Source organism: Triticum aestivum, chromosome 1B (genome assembly GCF_018294505.1).
Source record: "Triticum aestivum cultivar Chinese Spring chromosome 1B, IWGSC CS RefSeq v2.1, whole genome shotgun sequence".
Taxonomy (NCBI): Eukaryota; Viridiplantae; Streptophyta; class Magnoliopsida; order Poales; family Poaceae; genus Triticum; species Triticum aestivum.
The window spans coordinates 30,928,868-30,939,584 of NC_057795.1; the positions used below are offsets into that span (position 1 = coordinate 30,928,868).

The following is a 10,717-nucleotide window of genomic DNA, read 5'->3' on the forward strand; positions in this document are numbered from 1 at the left end:
CCCCCTGCCCGCCGCCGGCGGGATCCGGCCGCCCTCGCCGGCGCGCGGCCCGGATCCGGCTCTCCCTCCCCCCGCCCTTCCTCCCACCCCCCTCCTTCCGCCCTCGCGTCGCCTCCCCGGGAGGCGGCCGGGGCGGCCCCCACGCCGCGGCTCTCGGCCTCGCTCCGATTTTCCTCTCCCCTGCCGTCGCCGGCCGGCGCCCCCGGCTCCGGCCCAGGGGGTGCCGGCGGCGGCAGGATCTCCCTCCCCCGCGTGCGTGTCCTCCTGGCCCGGGGCAGGGGGGCGGCGGCGGTGTCGCTCGGCTTGACGGCGGTCCGGTGACCCGGCGGGGTGGCCGGCGGCAGACGTGGTGGCGGCGCTGCTCCTTGGCGGCCAGGCGCCGTGGTGGTGCTGGGTGGCCGACGTCGCGCCCCCGGCCTAGATCTGGGCCCGTCGGGCCCTATCTGGGTCCTAGCGGGTCGGGCCCCGGCATGGCCTCGTTGTCTGCGGCGCGGTGAGGAGGAGGAGCGGCTCGGATATGGGGGCGTCGGCGCCGATGGCGTGCCGGCAGCAGCGCGAAGGCGGGAGCTTTACGGGCCCACGAGGGCTCGGCCGGGCCTGTGGGCCCACGGGCTTGGTGTGCTCCTGCTATTGCGTCCGGACGGCTACCGTCGGGGACGGTGGAGGTGGGGCCCTCCCGCGTGCCGACGGTGCTGATGCCCTAGTCCCGGCTCTGATCCTTCGCCGCACTGCCCTCATTTCGTGATGCCGTGGTGAGACGGCGTTGGGGCCTCATGACCGTGTTGGCGCAGGGTGGTGGTTGGTTTGGTGGATGAATCCGGAGCGCCCGAGGTGCGGGTTGGGATCGGGGGAAACCCCTGTCGGCGTGGCCAACACCGGCGCGGTGGCGCTTGAGGGTGCCACCTGACCTTCCGGGAGGGCGTCTGGGGCTACCCTGCCTCTCGTCTCGTCGTGTACCGGGGGAAACCCTTGGCAGCAGCGTCGTCATCGTCGCGATCCTTCTTGGAGGTGTTGATAGGTGCCGGCGCTTCGGTGTCTTGGAGCCTAGGGGTAGATTCCGGTGGGCGCCGCGATCGCGAGGCTTCTTCGTTTTTGTTGATCCGCCGTTGTCAGCATTTGTTTCTTTTGCTCTTTCTCTGTCGTTTCTTTTGGGCGTGTCTGTGCTGCTTCCGTCCTAGCACCTATCCTTGTATGGTTCGGTTGGTTGCTTTGTGTACAAAGCGGGGAAACCCTTTTTCGGTTAAATTAAAATCATGTAAGACTTGGTCTTTCTTACTATCAAATTAGAGCGCTCTTAAGACTTGACAAACAGCAATACTAATCTAATATCGAAGTACCTATCTCTTAGCCTCCGATTAAGTCTTAACCCACCGTCTTCCACTCACACGCCCCAACCACCTCCTGCCAGAAAGTCAACACGCGCTCATCTATCTGAATCTAGATCTGCACAACAACGGACCATTTCACTTCTGCATAGCCCTTGTGATACCCTGTGTTCTTGTGAGCTGAGAGTTGACAATGGCGGAGTATGTAGTCAGGCCGCTAATATCCATGTTGATGAACAAGGCATCCAGCTACCTTCTGAAGCAGTACAAGGTGATGGACGGCATGGAGGAGCAGCGTGAGATCCTGGACCGCAAGCTGCTGGCAATCTTAGACATCATCGAAGATGCGGAGAAAGGAGTTTCCCGACCTGGAGTGAGTGCTTGGCTTGAAGCAATTAAGAAGGTGGCCTATGAGGCAAACGATGTCCTCGATGAGTTTAAGTACGAGGCACTCCGACGAAACGCCAAGAAGAAGGGACACCTCAAGAAGCTTGGCTTTGATATCGTAAGCCTCTTCCCTGCTCACAGCCCCATTGTATTTCGTTACAGGATGGGCAAGAAACTGTGCAGGATTGTGCACATCATGGAGGTTCTTGTTGCAGAGATGAATGCCTTTGGATTCAAACACATGCAGCAAGCACCGCCATCCATGGAGTGGCGCAACACAGACTCCCTCATAATCGACTCCGAGAAGGATATTGTCAGCAGCTCTAGGAACGAAGAGAGGAAGAAGATTGTGAGTATGTTGGTTGATCAAGCTAGCAATGGGGATCTCAGTGTCCTTCCCATTGTTGGAATGGGTGGCCTTGGCAAGACCACCTTTGCTCAGCTTGTCTACAATGACCCTGCAATTCAGGAGTATTTCCAGCTCCAGAGGTGGTGTTGTGTGTCAGATGATTTTGATGCTGCCAAGATTGCAAGCAGCATTTGTCAGACCAATGAGATCAATTGTGAAAAAGTATTCCGGAACCTTCAAAAATAAGTAAGTGGGAAGAGATACCTTATTGTGTTGGATGATGTATGGAATGAATGTAAAGTAGGGTCTAGTGATCTTCTATATATTGAGACGTGAGGCTGGATGTCAACCGCCCACGCAAAACCCTAAACCTGTGTTTCTAACTTGGTATCAGGCCGGGCCGCCGCCGCAAGTTCCTCGCGCCGCCGCCCAATCCTCCCTCCACGCAGCCGCTACTTCCGATCGCTGCGCGAGCTAGCCAAGCTAGCGATCCATCCGCCGCGTGAGCTAGCCAAGCTAGCCATCCATCCGCCGCGTGAGCTAGCATCCATCCGCCGCGAGTGCGTTCCATCCATCTGCGTCCCCGCTTTCGATCGCAGTTGCCGCGCGTGCCATCTCCCGCGACTTGCTCCGCTGCCGCCGCGCGCTGTCTCATCCACGCCACCGCTGCGATGTCATCTGCCGCTATGTCCGTCGCCCAAACTAGCGGCGCGATCGTCTCTTCTCCCGTCGCCTCAATCCCTGCCGCGCTCGCCGTCCCGACGATCTCCGTCCGCCTCGGTCGCCACAACTTCATGCTCTGGGGGGGGGGCATCACCAGCACCCTTCTTACCGGTGCCAACCTCCATGGACACCTCGATGGCACCAAGGCGGCACCGGCCAAAATACTCGTTGTCGGCACCGGCGACGCTGCTACCACCGTCGCCAACCCGGAGTACCACCAATGGTGGGTTCAAGATCAGCGCGTCAAGGGGCTTCTTCTCACCTCCATGGATGAGGATATTGATTGCCAACTTATTGGCTGCGAGTCGGCACATACGGTATGGACAGTCGTCGCCGCCATGTTCGGCGCCCAGAGCCGCGCCAATGTCCGCCACATCCGGCGGCAACTTCAGTCGCTGAGGAAGGATGATCTGTCTGCCGCGGAATACATGCACAAGATGAAGGCCCTGGCCGACACTATGGCCGCCGCCGGCTCTCCGATCCGGGATGATGAGCTTATCGATCACATCCTCACTGGCCTCGGCTCCGCCTACAACTCCATCACCGCCTCCTTGGGCGTGAGTAATGCACCCATGCCCTACTCCAGTTTTTACTCATTGGTTCTGTCCTTCGAGGCGCTGCAGGCACAACAGAGTGCGGTGGAGGGGTGGTCTCCCTCCGCGAACACCGTGACCCGTTCGGGTTCATACAGCGCGGGCGGACGCGCGCCCTACTCCAATCCCTATTCCTCCCATGGTGGGGGGCGCCCGGCTGATGGACATGGCCAGCCAGGGCAGAACCGCCAGGGCGGTAATGGCGGCAACACCGGCGGCCGTGACCGCAATACTGGTTATGCCGGCAATGGCCGGCAAGGTGTAGGAGGCAACGCCGGCAACAACAACAGCGGAGGAGGTGGGCGTCGCAACCGCTGGCGTCCCCGGTGCCAAATTTGCAAGAACTGGGGCCATGAAGCCGACAACTGTCGCAAGCGCTATGATCAGGATCACAACTCCCACTCCACCAACTCGGCCTCCATCAACACCGTCGACTTTCCTTGGGTGTTGGATACCGGGGCTACGGATCACTTGACTAATGATCTTGAGCGCCTCCAGGTTCATGAGCACTATGACGGCAAGGATCAGGTTCAGGTGGCCAATGGTGCAGGTTTGTCTATTTCACACATTGGTCATTCGCGTTTACCCGGTTCATCTCTTAATCTGCGCAACATCCTTCATGTTCCACACATCAGCCAGCATCTTCTCTCTGTTTATCGTCTTCTTTGTGATAATGACGTGTTTGTTGAATTTCACCGTCGTTTTTTCCTTGTTAAGGACAAAGCAACCCGGCGTGTCATCCTTCACGGTAGAAGTTACGGGGGGGGGGGGGGTCTATCCGGTCCCCTTCGCTCGTGCGTCATCTTCATCGTCTCACCGTGCCTCCTCCGGTGTTCGAGTTTCGTCGTCGCAATGGCATCAACGTCTTGGTCATCCTACAAATAATGTGGTCACTTCCATTGTTCAGAGTCACGAACTTCCGTGTTCTAGTTCAAATAATTCATCGTTAGTTTGTGATGCATGTCAGCGTGCTAAGAGTCATCAACTACCTTATTCTACTTCGTTTCACATCACTACTGTACCTCTTGAATTAATACATTCAGATGTTTGGGGTCCCGCTCTTGCTTCGTCGGGAGGGTACAAATATTATGTTAGTTTTATTGATGACTACACACGCTTCACCTGGATTTATTTGCTTAAACACAAGTCTGATGTTGAGCAAGTTTTCTACAACTTTCAGGCTCATGTCGAATGCCTTCTGAATTATAAAATCAAAGCCGTTCAGTCTGACTGGGGTGGTGAATACCACAAACTCCATCGCTACTTTCAACGCACGGGCATCTCTCACCGAGTGTCATGTCCGCATACCTCTCAGCAGAACGGTATTGCCGAGCGCAAACACCGACACTTGGTGGAGACCGGTCTTGCCTTGCTTGCGCACTCCTCTCTTCCACTTCGGTTTCATAATGAGGCTTTTCTTACGGCATGTTACCTCATCAACCGTATGCCCACTCCGGTTCTCAACAAGGACACACTTTGTTTCGTCTGTTTCATGTTCAGCCCAACTACTCTTCCCTTCGGATTTTTGGGTGTGCTTGCTGGCCTAGTCTCCGCAAGTACAATGCTCACAAACTTGAGTTTCGGTCCAAGATGTGTGTTTTCCTTGGCTATAGTCCTTTGCATAAGGGCTATAAGTGTCTTGACCGTACCTCCGGTCGGATATACATCTCTCGTGATGTTGTTTTCGACGAGACTGTGTTCCCTTACTCTCAACCCGGCGTTTCGGTTGATCCTGCTTCTCTTGAACATGCACTCACTTTTCCCTCCGATGAACCGGTTCCGGATGTCCATGTGCGCAAATATGACCTGCCCTATTTGTCATCTAACTTGTCTTTTGCAGGTGATATTGCTTTGAGTTCCCCCAGGTACATGTTGCTGCTCCGACGCCTCCTGATGCGCCCGACGTGCATGTCCCACCGCCTGAGGCGGATGCGGCTGCCTCGCCTGATGGCGCGACCGCGGACGCGGCTGGGTCGCCACCCTCGCCCGGTGCGGCTGGGTTGCCACCCTCGCCCGGTCCGTCTCCCGGGTCGCCGCCCTCGCCTGGGCCGGTCCCGCACACCATAGTCTCTCGGCCCGTGTCGCCTCCTGCTGAGGTCCCCTCAGCCGCGACACCCTCGGCCGAGCCCTCGTCGCCGTCGTCTTCTCTTACTGGCGATGCAGCTCCGGCGCATGCTATGGTTACACGCCACCGTGATCATACGCGCAAGGAGAAGTCTTACACTGATGGCACGGTTCGGTACGACTCTCACCGTCGTGCCTTCTTCGCCGCGCCGGTTTCCCATCGTGATGCTCTGGGTGAACCTGCCTGGCGTGCCGCCATGTCCGAGAAGTTTGCTGCTCTCCGTCACACTAACACCTGGGTGTTGGTGCCTCGGCCACCTGGTGTTAATATTGTGAGCTGCAAGTGGATTTTCAAAACCAAGCACCGTCCGGATGGGTCTGTTGATAAGCACAAAGCTCATCTTGTTGCTCGTGGTTTCACTCAACAGCACGAGATTGACTACGGCGATACTTTTAGCCCGGTGGTGAAGCCTGCCACGGTTCGCTTGGTTTTGTCTCTTGTTGTGTCTCGTGGCTGGAGCCTCTAACAGATTGATGTGAGCAATGCCTTTTTACATGGGTTCTTGGCCGAAGATGTGTACATGCAGCAGCCACCTGGGTTCGAGGATGCCACTTATCCCTCTCATGTCTGCAAACTTCAACGGTCTATTTATGGTCTCAAGCAGTCACCCCGTGCCTGGTATGCTCGTTTGAGTCAGCGCCTTTTGCAGCTCGGTTTTGTTGCCTCCAGATCAGATGCATCTCTGTTCATCTTCTCCCAGGGTACTATACAAATATACATGCTGGTGTACGTTGATGATATTGTGATTGCTGGCTCTACCCCCGCCGTGGTGGATCGTCTTGTGCAGTCGTTGTCTGCTAGCTTTCCATCAAAGATTTGGGTCGCCTCGAGTACTTTCTTGGTTTGGAAGCGTCCTTTCATTCAGGGGGCATGACCTTGACGCGGAAAAGGTATGCTTTAGATCTTCTTCATCGCGTCAACATGGAGAACTGCAAGGCCACTTCCACTCCGCTTGCTACATCCGAGAGTCTCTCACGTCATAGTGGTGCACTACTGGGTAGAGATGACTCCTTTCGGTATCGCAGTGTGGTTGGGGCACTTCAGTATTTGACCTTCACTCGTCCTGATATCTCCTTCGCAGTGAAGGAAGTGTGTCAGTTCCTGTCTCAGCCAACGGTGGATCATTGGGAAGCAGTCAAGCATATTCTGAGATATGTCAAAGGTACGCTAGACATGGGACTACGGATTGGTAAGTCCAGATTCACTGGAGTGAGTATATTCACCGATGCAGACTGGGCATGCTGTGTTAATGATAGGCGCTCCACTGGTGATTTTGCTATATTTGTTGGACCTAACCTTGTATCTTGGAGCTCGAAGAAGCAACCCACAGTCTTGAGATCAAGCACCGAGGCAGAGTATAAGGCATTAGCCAATGGCGCGGCTGAAGCCATTTGGATAGACTCGGTTCTCACAGAACTTGGAGTCCCACGGCAGCGCACTCCTATATTGTGGTGTGATAACTTAGGGGCAACTTACCTGACGGCGAATCCAGTGTTTCATGCTCGGACCAAACATATTGAGATTGATTTCCACTTTGTGAGAGAACGAGTAGCTGCTTGTGAACTGGAAGTCAGGTTTATTTCTACAGATGATCAGTTAGCGGATGCATTTACTAAACCCGCTACTAGACAGATGCTAGACCGTTTTAAAACTAATCTGAATCTTGTATGTAGTTCAGATTGAGGGGGCATGTACAGTAGGGTCTAGTATATTGTCTTTGTACACGTATTTGTATACGTATGTAATTGTAATTGTGATCCTCTATATATTGAGACATGAGGCTGGATGTCAACCACCCACGCAAAACCCTAAACCTGTGTTTCTAACTATGAAGACGTTGATAAGTGGGAAAAACTCAAGACCTGCCTGAAGTACGGTGCCAAGGGGAGTGCAATACTGACAACCACTCGTAAAGCACAAGTGGCTCAAATTATGAAGATGTGTATTGATGATAGCCATAACCTCGGAAAGCTAGATAAAGTATATCTGAAGGAAATATTTGAGAATAGAGCATTCTGTTTGCAAAAGCCAAACGCTCCTGATCTAAGCGATGTGGTTGATAAGATTCTGGACAGATGTGGAGGCTCTCCTTTAGCTGCCAAAGCCTTTGGTTCTATGTTGAGTACTAAGACTAGAATAAAAGAATGGATGGATGTACTAACCAGAAGCAACACTTGCAGTGAGAAGACAGGAATTTTACCTATACTCAAGCTCAGCTATGATGACTTGCCATCACACTTGAAACAATGCTTTGCCTTTTGTGCTGTATTTCCAAAAGATTATAAGATTGATGTGAAAATTTTAATCCAGCTATGGATGGCACATGATTTTATACCACTGAAGGATGGTGACCGTCTTGAAGAGGTAGGCGGAGAAATTTTTGACCAGCTAACTTGGAGGTCATTCTTTCAAGATGTCGAGCGAATCCCTCATAGTGATCGGATGCTGGAGCTCTGTTCTGGAACAGTATGCAAGATACATGATCTTATGCATGACATTGCCTTGTCTGTTATGGGAAAAGATTGTCTTACTATAGTTCATAGGCTTAATAAAAAGGAGTTGTTGTTAGCAGGGCCTACTCGCCACATATTCTCATCATATTTTCATACCAGAACCCTTCTGGATTATTATCCGATGAAACAGTCTCCAGCTGTTCAGACACTCTTGTATCAAGAATACGTTGATGATGGATCAACGCCACACTTGTCGAAGTACAATCATCTGCGAGCACTACAACTCTCTAAACAGAGCAAACTTCCACTCCGACCAAGGCACTTACAGCACCTGAGGTATCTTGATCTCTCAGGCAATAAGGGGATCAAAATGCCTCCCAAGGAAATAGGCATACTGTATAATCTGCAGACACTTAAACTCTCTGGTTGCGTCAATCTTTGTCAACTTCCAAAGGATATGAAGTATATGTCAAATCTCCGTCACCTCTATACTTGTGGGTGCAGATCACTGGAGTTCATGCCTCCAGGCCTCGGGCAACCCACTTCTCTACAGACTAACACATTTTGTGGGGGGTCCTACTCCTGGTTGCAGTACTATTAGAGAACTACGGGACTTAAATCTTGGTGGTGAATTAAATATGTCTAGCCTTCAATACGCAACTGAAGAACATGCTAAAGCATTCCGTCTTGGAAGTAAAGAGAAGCTCACACATTTATCTCTTGAATGGAGCGACAACAGAAGTGAGGAACTGGACCAGCACAGGAATGTGCTTCAGGCTCTTAAACCTCATGCTGCACTGGAGTTTTTAAGGATACACTCCTACAAAAGTACTGGCTTCCCGACATGGGTGATAAATGTTACTTCTCTGCAGCATTTGACCGAGCTCTGCCTTGATGGTTGTTCAGTGTGTGATGAATTTCCTCAATTCGGTCAATTTAAGGCCCTTGAAGTTCTTGTTTTGAAAAGGTTGAACAAACTGCAAGGCCTATGCAGTAACAATTCCTCTGCAGCATTTCGAGCATTAAAAGACCTCAGATTAGAAAAATTGGAAAATTTTGAGAGATGGGTGGCAGCAGAAGGAGAAGAATTAGCATTTCCTTTGCTTGAGAAAGTTCAGATTAAGAACTGCCCAAAGCTAACTACTCTGCCTGAAGCTCCAAAACTTGAAGTTATAACGCTATCAGAATACAAGGCTCAACTATCCTTATCAGTATTTAGATCCAGGTACATGCCTTACTTGTCTGCGGTATACCTATCTGTCCTTGATACAGAAGCAACACCAACACTCGAGCTTGATCAGAATCGTGAAGTATCTCTTTCAGAAATGGAGTTGCATGGTTGCAACTTTTTATTCCGCCCGTGTCCATCGGAGCCAACAGTTGGGGTCTGGAAATGGTTTGGCCAGCTTACGTATTTGCAACTCGTATATTGTGATACGCTCGTCTGCTGGCCTGAAGAAGAGTTCCGAAGCCTGGTATCACTGACTGCCCTTTGCATTTTTCACTGCAGCCAGCTAATAGGCCCCACCCAGGTGAAAGGATGTCATACTCGAGGAAGAGATCAACTCCTGCCAAATCTAGAAGAACTAGCGATAGCAGGTTGTGGAAGCTTGAAAGAGCTCTTTCTTCTTCCACAATCTCTCGTGGCTATTCAGATTCATCTGTGTGATAGTCTTGAGTCCGTACTGGAGCAGGATGATAAAGAGTTGGAGAGTCTGCAACACTTTGATACAGTATCATCATCGGAAAACTGCAGTGACCTTGCATCCACAAGTATGCTAGAGCAGTCACCTTCACCCAGAATTAATCCTTTGCCATGTCTCAAGTCTTTACTTATAGAGGACTGCAAGAAGCTTCGTTTCGTGTCAGCGCAGTTGGATGCACTCCTATGTTTGAGTATTGAGCATTGCAATGGGCTGGAGTCGCTGGATTTGGGGGATTTGCCATTACTGGAAACACTATGCCTTCAGAAATGCAAACATCTGGCAGCTGTACCAGGTAGTCGTGGGAATTACTCAGCCCTCCAGAGACTCATCGTTAGATACTGCCCAGCTCTAAATCTGAAGCCACTTTATGGAAGCCTCCAACAACGGCTAAATAGCCTTGAATACAAGGATCTATCCCATGCTGGTTCATGCAATCCTGATGAAGGTACGTCTCAGTTTTGTTTACTTCGTTACATCATTTAGCACCTCTTTTATTTTTCATGTCTATTGTGTTTTAAAATTGCACCTTGCGACCTGCAGTTTGAAGTCTTATTCAACTCTTTGCATTTTCCCTTTTGAAAACACACTTGGTATATCTGTTTTTGTTTTATTTCAATGTGAAGAAACATGTGAATAGAGTTTTCTCATGTCTTAGTATGGACAGGGGTGGTTTATTTTCAATACGATGGAAGCTACTAACTTCGTTCCAGCAAACTTGGATTATGCTTAAATCGCCATTTACACTGCTTATGTGCTCTGTCCCGTTTCTGCGCATCAAATGTGCGTGTCAGCGTGTGTTGATTATACAGTACTATTATCAAAGTTTTAAATAGCGCGCTAAGCATCTTAGCGCCGGACCTCTTTCAAATGCTATAGCGTGCTATAGCGGAGCTATAGCGCGCTATTTAAAATGTTTGCTCATCTGTTTGGACCAAAGTCTCTTAGCGCAAGACCTTTTGTAAACACTATAGCGTGCTATAGCGGAGCTATAGCGGGCTATTTGAAACAGTGACTATTATCCACATGTGTGGCTGCATCTGTATTTTCTATAATTTG

General features: G+C 51.3%; 1 pseudogene; it reads left to right on the forward strand.

Moving 5' to 3' along the window:
• The first annotated feature begins 1,518 nt into the window (after positions 1-1,518).
• On the forward strand, positions 1,519-10,206 carry LOC123076324 (putative disease resistance protein RGA3; annotated as a pseudogene).
• Positions 10,207-10,717: the final 511 nt, after the last annotated feature.